The 21,408-nt window shown below is 41.5% G+C and overlaps 1 pseudogene; it reads left to right on the forward strand.

The window, feature by feature from the left end:
* Positions 1-21,408, forward strand: part of LOC129699136 (dynein axonemal heavy chain 11-like) — a 181,383-nt pseudogene that overhangs the window by 18,726 nt on the left and 141,249 nt on the right.

The raw sequence follows: 21,408 nt of genomic DNA on the forward strand, positions 1-21,408 counted from the left end.
CCCTCGAGCTGTCTCCTCCCATCCCCTCGCCCTCGGGGTCCTCCTCCTCCCTTTTTCCTTCCTTCTCCCCCCCCCACCCCCCATCAGTCTGAAGAAGGGTTTTGGCTCGAAACGTCGCCTATTTCCTTCGCTCCATAGATGCTGCTGCACCCGCTGAGTTTCTCCAGCATTTTTGTGTACCTTTGATCTTCCAGCATCTGCAGTTCCTTCTTGAACACATGATTCAATACATGATTGGTTTAGGTTTATTATTGTCATGTGTCCTGAGGTACTGAGAAAATCTTCGTTTTGCATGCTATCGAAACAGATCAGATATATCATGCATAGATACAATCAAATCAAACTCAAGTACAATAGGAAGAGCAAAGGGGAAAATACAGAGTACAGAGTATAGTTTTTAGCATTGTAGCGCGTCAGTTCCATAGATAAACACCAATGTTCACAATGGGATGGAGGTGAAATGACATACCCTAGCTTATGGAGGGACCGCTCAGAAGCCTGTTAACAGAGGGAATGAAACTATTACTGAGTCTGGTGGTGTGCACTTTCAAGCTTTTGTTTCTTCTGCCAGACTGGAGCAAGGAGAAGAAGGAATGAACAAGGTGGGACAAATCTTTGATTATGTTGGCTGCTTTTTTGAGGCAGCATAAAATGTAGATGGAGTGAATTGTAGGAAGTCTGATCTGCGTGATGGACAGGGCTATATCTACAACTCTTTGTAATTTCTCGTGGTCTTGGGCAAAGTTGTTCCCAAACCAAGCTGTGATGCAATCTGACAGTATGGTTTCTATGGTGCATCTGTAAGAGTGGTGTAGACATGCCAAATTTATGTAGAAGCTAAGAGGTTGTGTATGGCATGCAGCGGTGCTAAATATATGAGAATGAAGTGGAGCAAATGAATGATAAGAAGAGCCCTGACTGATGGTTGGTAAGTGGGCGTGATGAAGTGCAGCTGTTCTGATTTGGTATTTGAAGATGCTTCAGCTGGCGTTAGCCTCTTGTGCAAGGTCATTTGTTGGACCACATCCAAGTCTTTGGTACTGTTTTGTGTAGCATTCCTTTCTGGAACTAAGTCCTGCACCTGCCATTGTAGTAGGTATCTAGGGGGTTTCTAGCCCATCCCCAATACCTCTACCCTTGTCACCCCTACCACAGGGCAGCACGGTGGCGCAGCGTTAATGTTGCTGCCTTAAAGAGCCAGGGACCCAGGTTTGATTATGATTATGGGTGCTGGCTGTACGGAGTTTGTATGTTTTCCCCATGACCTGTGTGGGTTTTCTCCAGGTGCTCTGGTTTCCTCACACACTCCAAAGATGAACAGGATTGTAGGCTAATTGGCTTGGTAAAAATGTAAATTCTCCCTGGTGTAAGTGGGATGGTGTTAGTGTACATTGATCGCTGGTCGGCACGGCCTCAGTGTGCTGAAGGGCCTGTTTCTGCACTATATCTCTAAACTATATTAAACAGACTGAAATAGAGCTTTACAAGAGCACGGTGCTATTTCTTTCATACTATCCCTTTTCCTCCTTACTTTCAATGCTTCTTGCTCACTGACAGCTGTGCTTAAGACACAATGACCTTCCGCTCTTTTGAAACTTGTAGGCTAATTTTAACTACAGTGGGCATAATAAACTGCAGATGCTGCAACGTTGTGCAGAACACAAAATACTGGAGTCACTCAGCAGGCCAGGCAGCATCTGTGGAGGACATGGCTAAGTGCCGTTTCGGGTCGGGACACTTCTTCGGACTGATTTTTCCTGTTGCTAGTCACACTCTAAATCAGGCCTCTCTGCTGAGCTGCTGGCCAATTGCCGGTGTGGTTACAACTGATCAAACATAAACGCTTCGTTCTGTCTGTTCATTAACACGATTGTGTGCTGAACGCATCTGATCAATTGGGTGCGGATTAATTGGGAATTGAGGCACCCATGGTTTTCTACCAGTGCTATCCAATTTATTCCCCAAAATTTGAATTCCAAACGCTATAGCTCTATTATTATAGTCAACTGTTAAATGTAGTTTGGTGATGGACCCTCCATCACCTCCAGTTTAAATTCCATTTAGAATAACTCTGGGTCAGGCAGCATCTCTGGGGAATCAGTCTGAAGAATGGTCTGGACCCGAAACATCACCTATCCATGTTCTCCAGAGATGCTGTCTGACCTGAGTTACTCCAGCACTTTGTGTCTTTTTGTGTGAACCAGTATCTTCAAGTTCCTTATTTCTACATTTTGAATAATTTTACCGATCTCGATGGGTCTATGTTTCTCATCATTGTTACACACTCTGCAATTGTAAAAGAGGCTGACCAATGAGAAACACATGTAGTTGTTATCTTTGAACACATATTTGTTGAGAATTTAAAGTCTTCTGTAAAATAAAAATTACATCCGTCTATTTTTGAGTATTATTCTAGTATAATAATATCCATCATGTTTGTAGTACAAGGTTATTACTATCTCCCATCCATTTATTACTTTTTCTTTGCCTGCTCAATAGTATTTCTGTATTTTGATAAATGGGAGTTATCTTACAAGTAAGGCACTTTATGGAATAACTAATATGACATGCAGTGTATTGTATCCTATCTTTTTGAGTAGTCAAATATAATTAATTTTATTGCAGATTGCTCAGCTGAATGTGCTAATAAACATGCTACTTGGAGAGCTCACCCATGGTGATCGTCAGAAGATTATGGCAATCTGTACAATTGATGTGCATTCCAGGGATGTTGTAGCAAAGCTCATAACACAGAAGGTAATTTGTTTTAGCAATTATCCTAATGCATTCTTAAAAGCATAAAATAAACATAATTTCCTTGGTTGTTCTGTTGCTTCTGAAAAGAAATGACATTATTTTGATTCTGTCAGATGTGCCTTTTCTATGGATATCTTGCTTATTGTATTTCCCAGCTAAAGTCCAAGATTGACTTTGCTGTATTAAGTCTACATTGTTATCTAGTGCAAATGCAGGTTTCATATGTATGCTTTATATTTTCTTGGCATCTGCTACATAACTGAATTGACTCTGTTGTACACAACTCATTAAGCTGATGTGTACTCTGAATAATTTATTTGTGTTTAATGAATCTCAATCTCTCCTATCACAATGCTAGAAATGTAATAACATGATCCTAATGTTATGTGTAATCAAAATGCATTTTAACCAGAGTCAAAGATTCACACAGCACAGAAACATGGTATTTGGCCCAACTAATCCACGCTTCATCTAAGCCAGTTCCATTTGCCCACATTTGGCCCACATCCCTGAACTCGCCCATCTATTCACTTGTTCAAAAATGTTGTTAACTGTTTTCAATCTATTATTAAGTAAAATTGATTGCAGGAAATAATCCAGGTGAGATTAACACTAAAACCGTTTTTGCGCAAATAGAAAGACCGCACAAACTGGAAGAGCACAAGATCCGAGTTTTAGTGATGTATAGATAGATAGAAGATAGATAGATGTATAGATAGATAGATGGATGGATGGATGGACAGACGGACATACTGGCATCCTCAAAACGTTAAACTAGTTTTTCAATTTTTCAGTTCTTAGTTTATGAAATTAAAAGTTGATTGTTCACAAAATCAAAACAGATATTGGGGTATATTGATAGAAAAAAAGGTTGATAAATGTAGTATGATTTTTTTTTAATTGATATGCGCACTGGCACCTTGTTGTCTACAAAAAAAAGCACTGTGCATAGGTAGTTAAAAATGAATTAATTTGCAAGGTTTCAGGAGGAGGTGTCTATCTGGGTGCTGTTGTACAGCTCCCTTACTAGCTGACTGGTCTCCTATCCTGGGCTGCATCCATCCAGTAGCTCTCTGATTAGTGCCAATTGCCACATGCGGACCTACAGAATAATAGATTGTTCAAAGCCAATAGTGTATGCATTGTGTGGTAGGAAAAGCATTAAGGACAAGTTGTATTCCATATATATGTTGTATTCCATACATTTAAAAAAAACAAACGTGTTTTTGCATTGATGTTAGACAGAAAACATGCTGCACCAATGTATCGCGTGGGATTCCTTAAAAACACTATGGATTGTGATGATCAATTGAAAATGTGTTTTTTCATACAATTATCATTGTAGATGATAAGACATTACAAGAAAAATATAAGTTTTGATTATACTAACAGAAGCAATGAAGTGAAAATGAAATTGCTGTTTTGGAGCTATATATCTGTGTACTCTGTTATCATATTTCTTCAAGATATTTAAATCTGATTAATTTTTTGCATGGGAGGGTGATGTTAGTAATAGTACACTTTAACTTCACTCTTCGAAGGGTTCCATTGTCGTAGGTTAAGTCACAAGGCAATTGATTTATTTTCCAAATTCTTAATCTGACAACTGCTTCATTTGTCAGTGCAGAGTTTTTAATAAGTTCTGTTCAATTTTGAAGGGTTTGAAATGACTTTAAAATGTAAAATATTATGTAGAAAAATAAACATAATACCTCATGGTCATTCATGCATTCGTGAATTATATATTTTGCTTAGCCTTTTCACTGTTGCTATTAAGTGCTTTACTGTTTTTTTTAATATATTTTCATTTCATGAACATTACAGGATGAGCCTATGTTGCCATATTACCAAATTCTCCATAGCCAAATATTGAATGGCTGAGTGGGTAAATTTAAGCTGTTTCTCAGGGAACAATAAAGACTCTTGTAGCGTTACTTGTTTTGCCATGGGTCTTTTGAAAATACTTTGTCGGGATGGCTCATTGGTAGCATTCTTGCATAAATTTGAAAGTTATGGGTACAAGTCTCATCTGGAGCTGTAATCTGGGTCAACACCCCCATTTGGCACTACTTAATAAGAAGAGAGTCTTTGATATCCCGACCAGTGCTTATCTTTCATTCATTTTCATGAATTAAAAGCTGATTGTTTTATTGTTTATTTCCCAGCTGTTGCTATGTGCAAATTGATTGGCCCATTATTTCAAAAGTAACAACACTTTGGATGAGGGACAAAATGAGATTGAGAAAGGCCGATTATCAAAACATATTATACATTTTAATAATCAGAAGATTTGATGATCAGCTTCACTGAATTAGATATTCGATGCTCAGAGGAAGAAAACCACAGAGTTATCTCACAGATGAGTTCAGTTCCTTCTGGCTAAATATTTTGAAGCTAAAGCATGATACTCAACACCGTTTACAAACATACCCACGCCACTGATCCTCTTCTCCCACTTGGCCATTATTTGCGTTTGAACCAGATTGTTCTGAGCTATTGTGGGAGTACAGTGAGCAATTTTGGGCACCATATCTAAGGAAGGATGTGCTGTCTCTGAGAGGGTCCAGAGGAGGTTTACAACAATAATCCCAGCAATGAGTGGGTTAACATATGATGAGAATTTGACAGCACTGGGCCTGTACTTGCTGGAGTTTAGAAGGATGAGGGGGACCTCATTGAAACTTACCGAATAGTGAAAGGCTTGGATAGAGTGGATGTGGAGAGGATCTTTCCACTTGTGGGAGAGTCTAAGACTAGAGGTCATAGACTCAGAATAAAAGGATGTTCCTTTAGGAAGGAGGTGAGGAAGAATTTCTTTAGGCAGAAGGTGATTAATCTATGGAATTCTTTGCCACAGAAGGCTGTGGAGGCCAGGTCAATGGATATTTTTAAGGCAGAGATAAATAGATTATTGATTAGTATGGGTGTCAGGGGTTATGGGGAAAAGGCAGGCGAATGGATTAAGGAGGGAGAGATAGATCAGGCATGATTAAATGGTGGAGTAGACTTGATGGGCTGAATGGCCTAATTCTACTCCTATCACAAGACCTTATGACCTACTTATTTGTACATTATTTTCTTCTGAGGTTGCGCCCTCTAGTCCTAGATTTTCTTACAACTGGAAATAGTCGAGAAAAAATGCTAATGTTTTTATTGTGCATAGCTTGGGTATGATATCCATTGAGTGCAGGTTTGGGCTGAGCTTTGATGTTGCTTTAGATAAATAAGCTGAAGCTTACAATTTAGTCTGAAGAAGGATCCCAACCCACAATGTCACCTATACATTTTCTCCAGGGAGGCGGCCTGACCTGCAGTTCTTTTTTTAATTACATTTCTTACAATTTACTGTATCATAGAATTGTCTTCTGAACAAAATATTAAAAGTATTGAAAATATTATGGACCTAAGTGATTGCAAAAGTTAACATATTCAAAACTCTTAAGGATAAAAAAGTAATAATATAGGGTGTCAGTATGGGGCAGAAGTCTGTGCAGTAGCTATATGTCACATTGTCGAGTAGGGGGCTATTTTGCTATTTACTTAAATTATGGATTTTGCTGGAAAATTTTGACATATCTATATGGAACTGCTGGCATTTCCCAGCATAAGCAGATAATGTTTGAGACACCACGGGAAAGAAGAAATCTCAAACTGACTGGCTGCACTCTGCTGTTGGACTCTCGCAGAGACGGAAACCGCTTTCAAAACATGGAGGGGACCAAGGGTCAGGGGGGACCCAATTTCTTGGCGGCCACGCGCACACACACACACACGAGGCATTGGAAGCTTTAGCCTTGCGCCCTGAATTAGAGCGCACGGCTAATTAGTTCGAGATTCTTCCAGTTTCCAGCCTTGCGACGTGGATGCTTCCACTACGGGACCGTTACTGTTGGAATGGGTCAATTACTGCAGATCTGTACCACAGATTTAAAGCTTGTAATGTGAGGGAGGCAATTCCCCACCTCTGAAAACATGGAGGGGACACGTCCACCCTGCTTCCCCCCAGGGTTTTCCGCCAATGCTCCAGCAGAACCTGCCCACATCACTGCAAGATACCATTCAGGATTCTTCAATCAATCAATCAATCAACCTTTATTGTCATCTTGCAAGCAACAGTTGTTACAGTGCAAAATGAAAAGACGTTTCCCAGTGAATAGCGGAGCATCGCACATGAAATTAAACACTTCACACATAATAACACTAAAAACAATCCAGTCCCTGATGGAACAGTATAAATAGTTAAAAGCAGGTAAAAAAAAACACAATGATAAAATTCAATAAACCAATCATAAAAAATGTCCGGGGCCGCTGATGTGAGTGGCCAGTGCCAGTATTAAAGTGTCCGTGCCAGCCGCAGAGTCAAGTCAAGTGACTGTGGGTGCAGAGTGACTGTTTAGCAGCCTCACAGCCTGTGGTAGGAAGCTATTTAGCAGCCTCGTAGTCCGGGCTTTGATGCTACGATATCTCTTGCCTGATGGCAGGAGATCCAGGTGTGCGTGGAGGGGGTGCAGTTTGTCCTTGGCAATTCTCTGTGCTTTTCTTCAGACAGCGGCTCTGGAACAGTTCTTGTACCGAGGGTAGGGAGACGCCATATGATCCTCTCTGCTCCCCTCACTACCCTCTGCAGAGCCTTCCTGTCCGAGCAGTTGCAGGTGGAGTACCACGTATTTATGCAGTACGTGAGTACAGACTCCACCGTGCCCCTGTAGAAAGTCCTGAGGATGTTGGTGGGGAGTGAGGCCTGTTTTTAGTTTCCTCAGGAAGTGCAGTCGCTGATGGGCCCGTTTGACGGTCCCAGTGGTGTTCCTGGACCAGGTGAGGCTGTCCGTTATTTGCACACCGAGGAACTTTATGCTCTCCACTCTCTCCACTGCAGTGCCACTAATGTTGAGCGGTGTATGCTTTGGCTGCGCACTCCTGAAGTCGACAACCATCTCCTTAGTTTTGTCGACATTCAATTCTAGGTTGTTTTTGCCGCACCAGTCCACCAGTTGTTCTACTTCCTCCCTGTACATTGTTTCGTCATCTCCACTGATGAGTCCCACCACTGTAGTGTCGTCCGCGAATTTTATGATTTTATTTTCCCTGAATCTGGCAGCACAGTCATGTGTGAGCAGAGTGAACAACAGCGGGCTGAGCACACAGCCTTGAGGGGAGCCGGTGCTCAGCGTGATCGAGCCTGAAGTGTTCTTGCCAACACGGACTGACTGCGGTCTCTCTGTCAGAAAGTCCAAGATCCAGTGACACAGGGTGGTGTTGAGGCCCAGCAGGGTTAGTTTCTCCACAAGTCTCTGTGGGATGATGGTATTAAACGCTGAGCTGAAGTCAATGTACAGGATTCTGGCGTATGTGTTCTTGTGTTCCAGATGCGCGATTACTGTGTGCAGCGTGGTAGAGATGGCATCCTCTGTAGAGCGGTTGGGGATTCTTTAGCCTTTTAGATAGTGTAGAAACAGGTCCTTTGGCCCACCAAGTCTGCGCCAACCAGCGATCACCCCATACACCCTAGGGACAATTTACAATTTTACAGAAGCTAAATAACCTTCAAACCTGCATATCTTTAGAGTGTGGGAGGAAACCAGAGCATGCAGAGAAAACCCACATGGTCACAGGGAGAATGTACAAACTCCGTACAGACAGTACCCATAGTCAGGGTCGAGTCTGGGTCTCTGGCGCTGCAAGGCAGCAACTCTACCGATGTGCCACTGTGCAAGATGTATATATTTACTTTTCTAACTAACGATTGTAGTTCAAAATTGATAATTAAAAAATTCTTATGATAACTCTAGCTAAGCATTGTTAATCTTTTGTTAGGACATTAATAGTTAGGCTTTTGCCTGGCTCTCTCAACTGCTGCACAGATGGGATGATCATCAAAAACACTGCTTTGTTGATATCTGTGATGCTCAATTTCAATATTCATATGAGTATTTTGGTAATGCATCCAACTGTTAATTGGTCGCTGACAGGTGAGTTTTAGATTCCATTTATTTATTTTATGGTCTGATGGCATAATTTTGTTCAATGTTACTTTAGTCAAAGCCAAACAAGAAACCAAAACAAATTAATTTAGTGTATTAATTTTGGGCATTTTATTTGTCAAAGACTGCTTTGGTGTGCATTTTAGTGTGACTTGCAAACATTTCCAAAAGCAAAGCATAAAAATGAAAATCCTTGATTTGTATGTCATTCCCAATCAGATTTTTTTTAGAGTTGGTATCTAGCCTGCCCATGTTTACCGTTATAGTTCAGTCACTTGTATCTGTCTACATATGAATAATACCATTGCTTTAATGTGATAATTTGTTAATTTTCTTGAAGAGTGATTTTCTCATCCATTCAGCAATATCAAAAGCTCTTTATGCATTTTTTTCTAATTCTATCTAAATTGTCTGACACCTTTTTGGATATTACAATCCGCCATAATTTAAATAGGATAGGAACATTATAAGGCTATATTCTTTCAAAAGGTTACTTGGCCCCACCCCAGGAACAGCATGCTACATTTAGAAGGTACACAAAAATGCTGGAGAAACTCAGCGGGTGCAGCAGCATCTATGGAGCGAAGGAAATAGGCAAAGTTTCGGGCCGAAACCCTTCTTCAGACTCGCCTGCATTTTTGTTTACCTTCGATTTTCCAGCATCTGCAGTTCCTTCTTAAATGTTACACTTAGAAGATAGATATCGTGATTGCTTTGTCATACCATAATATATATGTAAATTTCTATTTAATTTTCTATTGGATAAAAGTAATTTTGTTTGGATTTCATTCTTACATAGTTGTTGAGTAGATTTGCAAATTTTCTCATGTATTTTTTCACTAGATCAAAGTTTCCTTTAAATTGCTGCCTTAATTTTGCTGAAAGCACACTCAAACATGAAAACACATTTTTTACAGTATTAATATTGGGTGACAGCAGCGAAGTGGAAGCAATTTTTTGTTTTTCCTGATAGTAGGTCAGTCCAATTCCTGTTTTTAATATGCATCTTGTTAAATATAATCAACATTTTCTGGAGCATTTAAACAAGACTTGCTAACACAAAAATAGGTAAGGAGTCAATGTTGACCCAATATTCTTGCAACATTTTTTTGTCCTCGTCTTAATTTTTTTTTAAATTATCATTAATAAAAGCTGATACAGCAACTCTTATAACTGCAAATAAATAGTTATTTAAACAAACTGCAGAGCATTTAGTAAATGGCATTCAACAAAATACTTGCATATATCAGTGGAAGGTTTACATAAAATATACATTGATTTGACTTGAATGCTAATTCACATTTTTCTCTCAACTGAGTCTTCTGTACTTGCAGTTTGGAAATGTGTTTCTTTTCTGAGCACCTTCAAAGTTTGAGTGTCTCTCCTGCATTTCAATATCGAGCATAGCCCATTGAACACAGAAAATAAAACACTAGAGCACAGGAGCAGGCCCTTCAGCCCACAATGTCTGTGCCAAGTTAAACAAATCACCTCTGTCTGCATGTGATCCATACTCCTCCAGTCCCTGCATATCCAAGTGCTTATCTAAAAGCCTCTAAAATGCCACTATCGTATCTCCCTCCACCCCCACTTCTGGCAGCACATTCCAGGCTCCTACCCTCTCTAATGGAAAAAAACTTGCCACATGCATCCCCTTCAAACTTTTCCCCTTTCACCTTAAAGCTATGTTCTCTAGTTTTTGTCATTTCCACCTGGGGGGGGGGGGGGGGGGGGGAAGGTTCTGACTATTTACCCTATCCACACCTCTCAACGGAGGATGCCATCAACATAGCTCTACATTCTGCACTGACACATCTGGAGCGTCCTGGCTCATATGTGAGGATGTTATTTGTAGATTTTAGTTCTGCATTTAATACCATCATCCCCAGCAGAATGGTGGACAAACTGTCTGATCTGGGTGTTAATGCAAACACATGCGGATGGATTAAGGACTTTTTAACAGACCGCCCGCAGACTGTCAGGATGGGGTCTAATTACTCCCCTGTCCTGACGCTCAGCACAGGAGCGCCACAAGGTTGTGTGCTGAGTCCCATCTTGTATACAATATACACTTATGATTGTATACCAACACACAGTACAAACAGGATCATCAAGTTTGCGGACGACATGACTGTGGTGGGACTGATAAACAACAACGACGAGTCTGCCTACAGGGTTGAAGTCCAAAAACTGACCGTCTGGTGTACCAAAAACAACCTGGTACTCAACCCATCAAAGACAAAAGAACTGGTCGTTGACTTCAGGAGGAAGAGGAGCGAGGAACCTGCTCCCTTATACATCAGTAGACATGATGGCGAGAGTCACTGGCTTTAAGTTCCTGGGAATAAACATCTCCCAGGACCTCAAATGGCAAATGAACACCGACACTCTCGTGAAGAAGTCACATCAGTGGCTGTATTTCCTGAGGTCTCTGCGGAGAACAAACGTCTCACAGCCGCTGCTGCTGTCCTTCTACCAATGCGCCGTGGAAAGTATCCTCTCCTATGGAATCCTGGTGTGGTTTGCTAGCTGCTTTGTGGCTGAGAGGAGGGAGCTGCAGGGAATTATAAAAACTGCACAGCGCATTACAAACGCTCAACTGCCCTCCTTGGATGATATATACAGGGCCCGATGCTTGCGCTGGGCCACAAATATCAAGCAGGACACATCCCACCCTGCCAACCACCTTTTCATTCTGCTACCCTCTGGGAGGCGATTCAGGTCTCTGAAGGCTCGCACCAGTAACTAAAAAATAGTTTCTACCCATGTGCGATAAAATAACTTAATTCCAACAGAGAACACTGGGGAAGCAAAATGTAATTCCAAGAAATGCCGCCAAATTCTTTTAAATTCCTTTTAATACTTATTTATTATTTTACTAATAAGTGTACATATGTGTCAATGGTTGTCGTGTTTGTATTATTATCTTTATTTATTTATTTATTTTTAAACCGGAGGAGATGTAATGGAATTTCGTTGCACAGTATTGTGCAATGACAATAAACGTATTCATTCATGCATGCATTCATTCATTCATCCATTCATTCATTCACCATTCATTCATTCATAATATTATGTTCTTCTATTGAGTTTCTTCTGACGCTCCAATATAAACAATCTAAATTCGTCCAACTTCTAATCTAAACAATCTAAACTCGTCCAAATTATAGCTGATGCCCTTTAATCTGGACAGCATTTTGTTAAACTTCTGTACCTACTCCAAAGCCTCCACATCCTTCCTGTAATGGGCGACCAGAACTGCATATGTTACTCCAAATGCAACCAAAATCCTATTATTGTGAGCAGAATATTGCACAGCATCCTCTGATTTGTGTACTCCTACAGTTCAACTTTGTGTTTACTTTCGGAGTTTATTTTCAATGATTCTACAGGAGTTATATTACTTTGACTCTGTCTTTACATTTGACAATGAGTGGCGCTCCATCAGGACCTACTGGGATGGGCAAAACAGAGACTACCAAGGACCTGGGACGTTCACTGGGCATTATGGTGTATGTTTTCAACTGCTCTCAACTGAGCAGATGGGTTATAAGGTAAAAATAAATTGCAACAATGCAAATATAATTTGATTGGTAAATCTCGAAACTGTTATGAACTTGATAATTAAACAGTGGAATTTATTCAAAAAGCACCCAAGAATCTGATTTGTAGAGGGTAAAAATGTATAAATGAAAAGACAGTTTTAATTCTGAATACAATTCTTACCATTTTAAATTTTATGTGAATCTTTTTATACCTTTGGAAAAGAATATGATTGTGTACAATGTCCACGTCCCATATATTCCATTACATTTTAAATCCACTAACTCCACGATCTTACTCCCACTCAAGACTAAAAACACTCAAAATTTAGTGTATTGTGTTTGTCAATAATTCTTAAATGTTCCAGCCTTGGTTTGCGTTTGGTTCTTTCATTGCAGGGAAGGTAAAATAAGTGAGCAATTAATTTTAATTAATGCTTCTGGACATGTTATCTATCATAAGAATTTTAATCTAAATTGTAAAGCAGTGGGTTGGAATTTCTGCTTTGGATGTAATTAGGAAGTTGCACCCAAAATGCAATTGAAATTGGAATGTTTAGATTAATATTAAAATGTTTGCGATAATATTTTGCTCATCACAAATGTACAATCTACTGTGAAGCAGTATGATTGGGCAACTTAAAGATATTTTAAGATATCCAATATACTCGATGTATTTACAAGTGTTTTGCCTGAGTCATCTGAATCGACAGCTTTTAATATGTAGGTTTCAAGATACTTTTCTTGATGCTTCTTTTATTCTGCTAGTTAATTCGTTCTTTGAGAATGATTGTTCCTGATAAACTCTTAACACATATGTAATATCAGTCCATAGGAAATATATATAAAGGCTTTGCATGAAGAGGAGCATGGGGATGCTTTGATGAATTTAATCGTATTACGGTGGATGTTTTCTCAGTGTGCAAGTCAAAACCATTCAAGATGCAATTAGAAACAAGAAAAATGGTATGGGTCAGTACTATGTGGCTAATCTCTTAAATAGTTGATCCATTCTTGTCAATTTTTTATTAACATATCTTGTTGAATCAATAGATTTTATTTTCTTGGAGAACTTATTGAACCCTAAATCCAAGATATGCAGGAAGAGCAGAACGTCCTGAAAATCTTAAAGCCCTCTTTAGGTATGTAGATCTTATCAAACTATGATGTATATTGTTAAGCTTTGCTTCATTTCTGAAATTATGTCAGTTGCAACTAGACAATAAAACAGTGACTGATAAGGCTTTGGCCCACTGTCCAATGGGCAGCTGAACCGTCCTCTTACCAACTCGGGTATGGTACTGACCTCCCATCTACATCATTGGAGACCTATGAACTTTTTTTTAGTTTAGTTTAGAGATGCAGCGCGGAAACAGGGCCTTCGGCCCACCAAGTCCGTGCCAACCAGCGATCCATATACACCCCAACAATCTTGCACACTAGGGACAATTTACAATCTTTACCGAAGGTAATAAACCTACAAACTATCTTTAATCAGACTTTATCTTGCACTAAATATTGTACCCTTTATCAGTACACTGTGGACGGCTCGTCTTTGCTCTGACTGGATAGCACTGCAAGATAGCAGTTCTACTAGCGGCACCACTGCACCACACACATTAAATTATGCAGTCGCAAGGTTTTAAGATGTGGAGCATCTTGCACTGAATGTTGTACCCTTCATCCTTTATCTGTACACTATGGATGGCTTGATTGTATTCGTGTATAGATTTTCTTTGACTGTTTAGAATGCAACAAACGTTTTTTACTGTACATCAGTACATATGACAATAATAAACTAAACTAAACTAAACCTACAAATACCCTCTTTATGCCGGTATTGGTTATACTTATCTAGTGGGTGAGCTCTACGGTGGACAAATGTAACAAATCAAAACAAACCTGCCAATGCTGGAAATGTGAAAAAACAAAACAAAATATGCTGGCAGCAATTGTCATTTCAGGCAGCATTTGTAAAGAGGAACCATATCAGGTTTAAGGCAGAGTCTGCATTTTTTACCTGACTTTCATTTACTGTTGACTTCACTACCACTTGTCAATGTCATAGATTCATATGGAACGTGGAACAGGCCCTTGAGCCCATCATATCTATGCTAACCACACCAAAACAAATCAAATATATGGCATGCATTTTCCTTTTCCTTCATTGTTAGTCTATATGCTGAAATTGGCTTCTTAATATCTGTAAGACTATCTATAATAGAAACATAGAAACATAGAAAATAGGTGCAGAAGTAGGCCATTCGGCCCTTCGAGCCTGCACCGCCATTCGATACGATCATGGCTGATCATCCAAGTCAGTATCCCATCCCTGCCTTCTCTCCATACCCCCTGATCCCTTTAACCACAAGGGCCACATCTAACTCCCTCTTAAATAAAGCCAATGAACTGGCCTCAACTACTAGAGAATTCCACAGATTCACCACTCTCTGTGTAAAAAATGATTTTCTCATCTCAGTCCTAAAAGACTTCCCTCTTATCCTTAAACTGTGACCCCTAGTTCTGGACTTACCCAACATCGGGAATAATCTTCCTGCATCTAGCCTGTCCAACCCCTTAAGAATTTTGTAAGTTTCTATAAGATCCCCCCTCAATCTTCTGAATTCTAGCGTGTACAAGCCGACAGAACACCAGGTTCTTCAGGTGCTGAAAATTGTTACCACTAGGTTCAGAAATCGCTTCTTCCCAACAACCATCTAGTTCTTGAAGACTACACAGCACTAACCTCAATGATGAACTTATACAGACTGTCTTTGATTGCACTAACGACTTTGGGGTTTTGTTTTGCACTAGTAGTTTGGTTATTACTTTTTTTTGTTAATTATATTATCTAACTGTTTTGTGCTTAGAGCCCTTTGAAGCTGCTGTAAATTAGATTTTCATTATTTGTTGTCCGTATATATGACAATTACACCCTCTTAAGGTGGCTCATTATCATCTTCTCATGAATAGCTAAGAATGGTTAATAAATGCTGGCCCTTTCATCGGCATTTACATCCTGTAAATTAATTCAAAGAAACTTGATGTGGACAACTGCTGTAACTTTCAAAGAGAGGCATTGTAGAGCAGAGGATGTTACACCTTGTAATGGGAATGATTCAAGATTCAAGAGATTTTATTGTCATGTGTCCTAGATAGGACAATGAAATTCTTACTTTGCTTCAGCACAACAGAATATAGTAGGCATGAATACAGAACAGATCAGCGTGTCCATATACCATTATATAAATATACTAGACTAAGTGGGACCCGTTGGGTCCCATGTTCACACAGGAGGGCTGGTCCCCTGATGCAATATTCCACCTCTCCACCAATTCCAATATTGGTGGCCAGTGGGGGGGGGGCTTTCTGGAGCGCTGGTATGGGTGTTGTTGGCTGCAGTGACTACTGGTCTCCAGCGGGTTAGTGTGAACATTGTGGGCCAAATGGATTCTTGGGGTGGCAGCTCAGTCTCTCAAGCCTGATGTGCTGGCAGCTCGCTCACGGCTGGTGGGCTGGCTGTTGGCTCATGGCTATTCCTTGAAATTCCATTTCAAGCAGAGTGCTAAGCCACCAAATTCAAATCCATTTTCCTATAATTTCAAGCAGGGTGCAAGGCCACAAAATTCAAGAGCAGTTTCATACCACTTCAAGCAGGGTGCAAGGCCACCAAATTCAAATGCAGTTTCATACCATTTCAAGGATGGTGCAAGGCCACCAAATTGAAATGCAGTTTCATACCATTTCATGCAGGGTGCAACGACACCACATTCAAAGGCAGTTTCATACCATTCCGTGCAAGGCCACCACATTCAAATGCAGTTTCATACTATTTCAAGCAGGGTGAAACCACCATAAAACCACATAAAACCACACAGTAGACATTCAGTGTGTTCAGTTGATTCACAGCTCAGACAGAGTCATGACCTCTCCCTCCCCCATCATGCAGAGACTGAGCCACACCCACACTTCCGGGTTTTATAATCCCTCCCCCTCCCACCGGAAAAGGTGTGGCCTTCATGGCGTGATTGACAGGAGAGAGATTCTCAACATTTTTTAAACACTAATAACACTTTTGTTTTTCATTGATGGGAAGAATCCTCTGCACCTGATGAGAGGAGGGGAACTGAGTAAGATGGCCAAAAATCACAGCCGTAAGTGGTAGCGTTTTATCTAAAATCAATATAGTGCAAACAGGAAGTTGTCAAGCTTAGACAAACAATCATTTGCAGGCAGTGCCTTTTCACTTCAACCAAAACCCCCCAAACACCCATTTGCAGGCAGTGCCTTTTTACTTCAACCCAAACCCCCCAAACAACCATTTGCAAGCAGTGCCTTTTAATTTCAAACCAACCATATTTTCATTTTCAAACCACATTAAGGGCATTCACAGTTGAGTAGACATGTTTTCAGTGTTATTCAGAGCTCAGAGAGATGGCTTCCTCCATCTTGCAGAGACTGAGTGACGCACACCAGTTCCTGGTTTTATAGTCCCTCCGCCTCCCTCCAGCAGGGGCAGCAGAGAGAATGGTACATTTTTTAAAAACATTAATATCTCTCTCATTTTTAATTGATGGGAAAAATCCTCTGGTCCCAGAAGGTGGAGGGGGGCTCTGAGCGAGGTGGCCAAAAATGACGGCCGTAGGTGGCGGCGTTCTCTTGGAAATTGCAGCACAGTGGGCCAAAAGCGGTCAAGATCAGACTTTTAGTAATATATATAGAAGATACACACATGAATAAATAAACAGAAAAGGTGCAAATAAACAGATAATGGTCTATTAATGTTCAGAGTTTTGTTTCATTTGAATTTCAAAGCCTGATGGCTGTGGGGAAGCAGCTATTCCTGTCAAGTCAAGTTTATTTGTCAAATACGCATACGAGATGTGCAGTGAAATGAAAGTGGCAATGCTCGTGGACTTTTGTGCAAAAGACAAACAACAAAACAACCAAACAAATTATAAACACAATCATAACACACATATTCTTTTACATAATAAATAATGGAAGGAAAAACGTTCAGTAGAGTTAGTCCCTGGTGAGATAGGCGTTTACAGTCCGAATTGCTTCTGGGAAGAAACTCCTTCTCAACCTCTCCGTTCTCACCGCATGGCAACGGAGGCGTTTACCTGACCGTAGCAGTTGGAACAGTCCGTTGCAGGGGTGGAAGGGGTCTCCCATGATTTTATTTGCTCTGGAGTTGCACCTCCTGTTGTATAGTTCCTGCAGGGGGGCGAGTGAAGTTCCCATAGTGCGTTCGGCCGAACGCACTACTCTCTGCAGAGCCTTCTTGTCCTTGGCAGAGCAATTCCCAAACCAGATGGTAATGTTCCTGGACAAGATGCTTTCCACCGCCGCTGCGTAGAAGCACTGGAGGATCCTCGGAGACACTCTGAATTTCCTCAATTGCCTGAGGTGGTAAAGGCGCTGCCTTGCCTTACTCACGAGTGCTGAGGCGTGTGATGCCCATGTCATATCCTCGGAGATGTGGACTCCCAGATATTTAAAACAGTTCACCCTATCCACAGGATCCCCATTTATCCTCAATGGAGTGTACGTCCTCGGATGATGTGCCCTCCTAAAGTCCATGATCAGCTCCTTCGTTTTTTGGATGTTCAAGAGGAGGCTGTTATCCTGGCACCAGAGTGCTAGATCAGCCACCTCCTCCTGGTAGGCCTTCTTATCGTTGTCTGAGCTCAGGCCCACCACCACAGTGTCATCAGCAAACTTAATTATTGAATTGGAGCTGAACCTAGCCACACAGTCATGTGTGTACAGGGAGTACAATAGGGGGCTGAGGACGCAACCCTGGGGCGATCCTGTGCTCAGGCTGAGGGACTCCAATGTATTCCCTCCCATCTTGACTACCTGGGGCCTGGCGGTGAGAAAGTCCAGGACCCAGGCACACAGGGAGGTGTTGAATCCCAATTCCATTAGCTTCCCGGCCAGTCTGGTGGGGACTATCGTGTTGAAGGCTGAACTGTAGTCTATGAACAGCATCCTCACGTAGCCCCCCTTCTGGCTGTCCAGGTGGGAGAGAGCGGTGTGCAAGACCTGGGAGACCGCATCGTCCGTGGACCTGTTCGGACGATATGCGAACTGCAACGGGTCCATGTTCCGAGGGAGGAAGGCGCATATGTGATTCTTCACCAGCCTCTCAAAGCATTTCATGACTACTGAGGTAAGGGCCACCAGACGGTAGTCATTCAGACAGGCTGGGGAGGCATTTTTTGGTACCGGTACAATGATGGATTTTTTGAAGCAGGCAGGGACCATGGATTTGTCCAGGGAGAGGTTGAATAATGTAGTGAGCGCTGGAGCTAGCTGCGTAGCACAGGACTTGAGTAATCGCCCCGAGATGCCATCGGGGCCTGCAGCTTTTCTCGTGTTCACCCGTGTCAGAGCCCTCCTCACGTCGTGCTCGGACAGCGAGAATGTGTGCATATTCCTCCCTTCAGCTTCGGTAGTCAGCCCGCTGGCGGTATTGTCGATAGTCGGCAGAACTGGAGTGGTGTTGCCCCTCTCAAAACAAGCGTAAAAGGAGTTCAGAACGTCAGCTAGGGAGGTGCCGGCACTTGCGGATGAGGAAGGGGTGCTCCAGTAGTTGGTTACAATCCGTAACCCCTGCCACAGGCTTCTGGTGTCCTGCTGCTCCATCTGTAACTCCATCTTGTCCCTGTACCTTCTCTTTGCGTCCTTCACCGCCCTTCGCAGTCGGTAGGACTCTGCCTTGTAGACGTCCATGTTTCCTGATGCCAGGCCTGAGTTGTAGGCAGCGGTGCGAGCATTCAGGGCCACACGAACAGACCTGTCTACCCAGGGTTTTTTGTTCGGAAAGGTGCTTACCCTTACCGTGGGGACGATGTTGTCGGTTACCTGAACCTGGACGCTGCAGTTTTCAGGCTCCTGTACCTTCTACCTGAAGGTAGCGGGGAGATGAGTGTGTGGCCAGGATGGTGTGGGTCCTTGATGATGCTGCCAACCTTTTTGAGGCAGCGACTGCGATAGATCTCCTCGATGGAAGGGAGGTCAGAGCCGATGATGGACTGGGCAGTGTTTGCCGCTTTTTGTAGTCTTTTCCGCTCCTGGGCGCTAAAGTTGCCGAACCAAGCCACGATGCAACCATGCTCAGCATGCTCTCTACTGTGCACCTGTAGAACTTGGAGAGAGTCCTCCTTGACGTATTGAGTCTCCGTAATCTTCTCAGGAAGTAGAGGCGCTGATGTGCTTTCTTTATAATTGCATCAGTGTTCTCAGACCAGGAGAGATCTTCAGAAATATGCACGCCCAGGAATTTGATGCTCTTGACCCTCTCTACGCGGTCATGAGTATAGAGTGAGTACAGCAGGGGGCTGATCACAAAGCCTTGAGGTGCTCCTGTGCTGATTGTTATCGAGGTTGACACATTTCCATCAATACGAACAGTCTGTGGTCTGTGAATGAGGAAGTCGAGGATTCATTTGCAGAGGGATGTGCAGAGACCCAGATCCGAGAGCTTGGTAACCAGCTTGGAGGGGATGATTGTATTAAATGCTGAGCTGTAATCAATGAATAACAGCCTGACATATGAGTTTTTGTTGTCCAAGTGGTCCAGAACGGAGTGGAGAGCCAGCGAGATCGCATCCACCATTGATCTGTTGTGGCTGTAGGCAAACTGCAGTGGGTCCAGGTTTTGGTCGAGGTAGGAGTTGATTTGCGCCATGATCAACCTCTCAAAGCACTTCATCACCACTGACGTTAGTGCCACTGGTCGATAGTTGTTGAGGCACATCACCTTGCTCTTCTTGGGCACCGGTATAATTGATGCCCTTTTAAAGCAGGTGGGGACCTCAGACGTGAGAGGTTGAATGATGGGAAGTTTAGATGGAGATTACAATTATTCAGAGCAGATGAGTCCAAATGTATGAATGCAATGAGAGTGTAAATACATTGTGGCAATGTGGATGGTAGAAATGCTGAAAAATGGGACCACATAGATATACTTTATCAAGTGGTAAGAAGTTGGAACCCTTCCGACAGTCCATCAAAACTGATTCTATTAAAAAATAATAACATTTGAGCTGTTTTAATTTTAGGTCACCTATCATTCCAAAATCGAAAATCTATAATTATGAGATGATCCAGGAGATAAAAGCATCAAAAAGACAGAGTTAAAGAATAATTATATTGGTTAATTAGATGGCTAGGTTCGAGCAAATGGAAATGTGTGAAAAAATAATTAATTTCATCATTTAAAAATATTTTCAATTTCACTTTTTCAGACCTTGTGCAATGGTAATCCCAGATTTTGAGCTGATATCCAATCCAATCCAATCCAACTTCATTTGTTAAGCACTTTAAGACAACCAATGTTGACCAAAGTGCTGTACAGAAGAATAAACAAGACATCATAAACAGACAACATAACAGAACATAACATAACAGTTCACATAAAGCGCAAAAATACATATGAAATACAACAATAAATTAAAAGATAAAACATGAGTAAAAATAATAACCACGCAATAAAGCATTCAAAATAAGAAATTAAATCAAGTAAATAAAGTCCACATCTTACTGGGTATCAAAGGCCACGGAGAAGAGATGGGTTTTAAGAAGTGATTTAAAAACAGACAGATATGTGAAATAATGTTGATGGCAGAGGGATTTATTGATGCTCGGATGCTTGCCAGAAAGTTTATGTCACTACACACTTTGTCGTTAATTTGATTTATGTCAATTGTAAGTTCTTATCTTTTGGGACCACTATGACTGGGGCCTAAGAGCTATAAAATATGTCCTGGGGGTTGCTGGATCACTGAGGAGAGACAATCAAAATAGGCCTGCGTAACAGGTAATTCTATGGTTTTGATGTTGCAGAATGTAGATCTGGATTCCATTTTAATCCGAGGCAAACATGACGATGAAATAGCAGTGAAATGGGGGACGTGGGCATAAAGGATGGGAGAAAATGAGAGATACTTGAGCTGCACTTATGAATGGAGGGAGGTGGTGCATGATTGGAATTTGTTTCCAATCATGCACCACCTCCCTCCATTCACAAGTGCAGCTCAAGTATCTCTCATTTTATTTCAAAGCACTGGATGAATTGTTGTAGAGTATAATTAAATTAGTTTTAGTTTTAGAGACAC

The sequence above is a fragment of the Leucoraja erinacea genome, chromosome 7 (assembly GCF_028641065.1).
Source record: "Leucoraja erinacea ecotype New England chromosome 7, Leri_hhj_1, whole genome shotgun sequence".
Lineage (NCBI taxonomy): Eukaryota > Metazoa > Chordata > Chondrichthyes > Rajiformes > Rajidae > Leucoraja > Leucoraja erinaceus.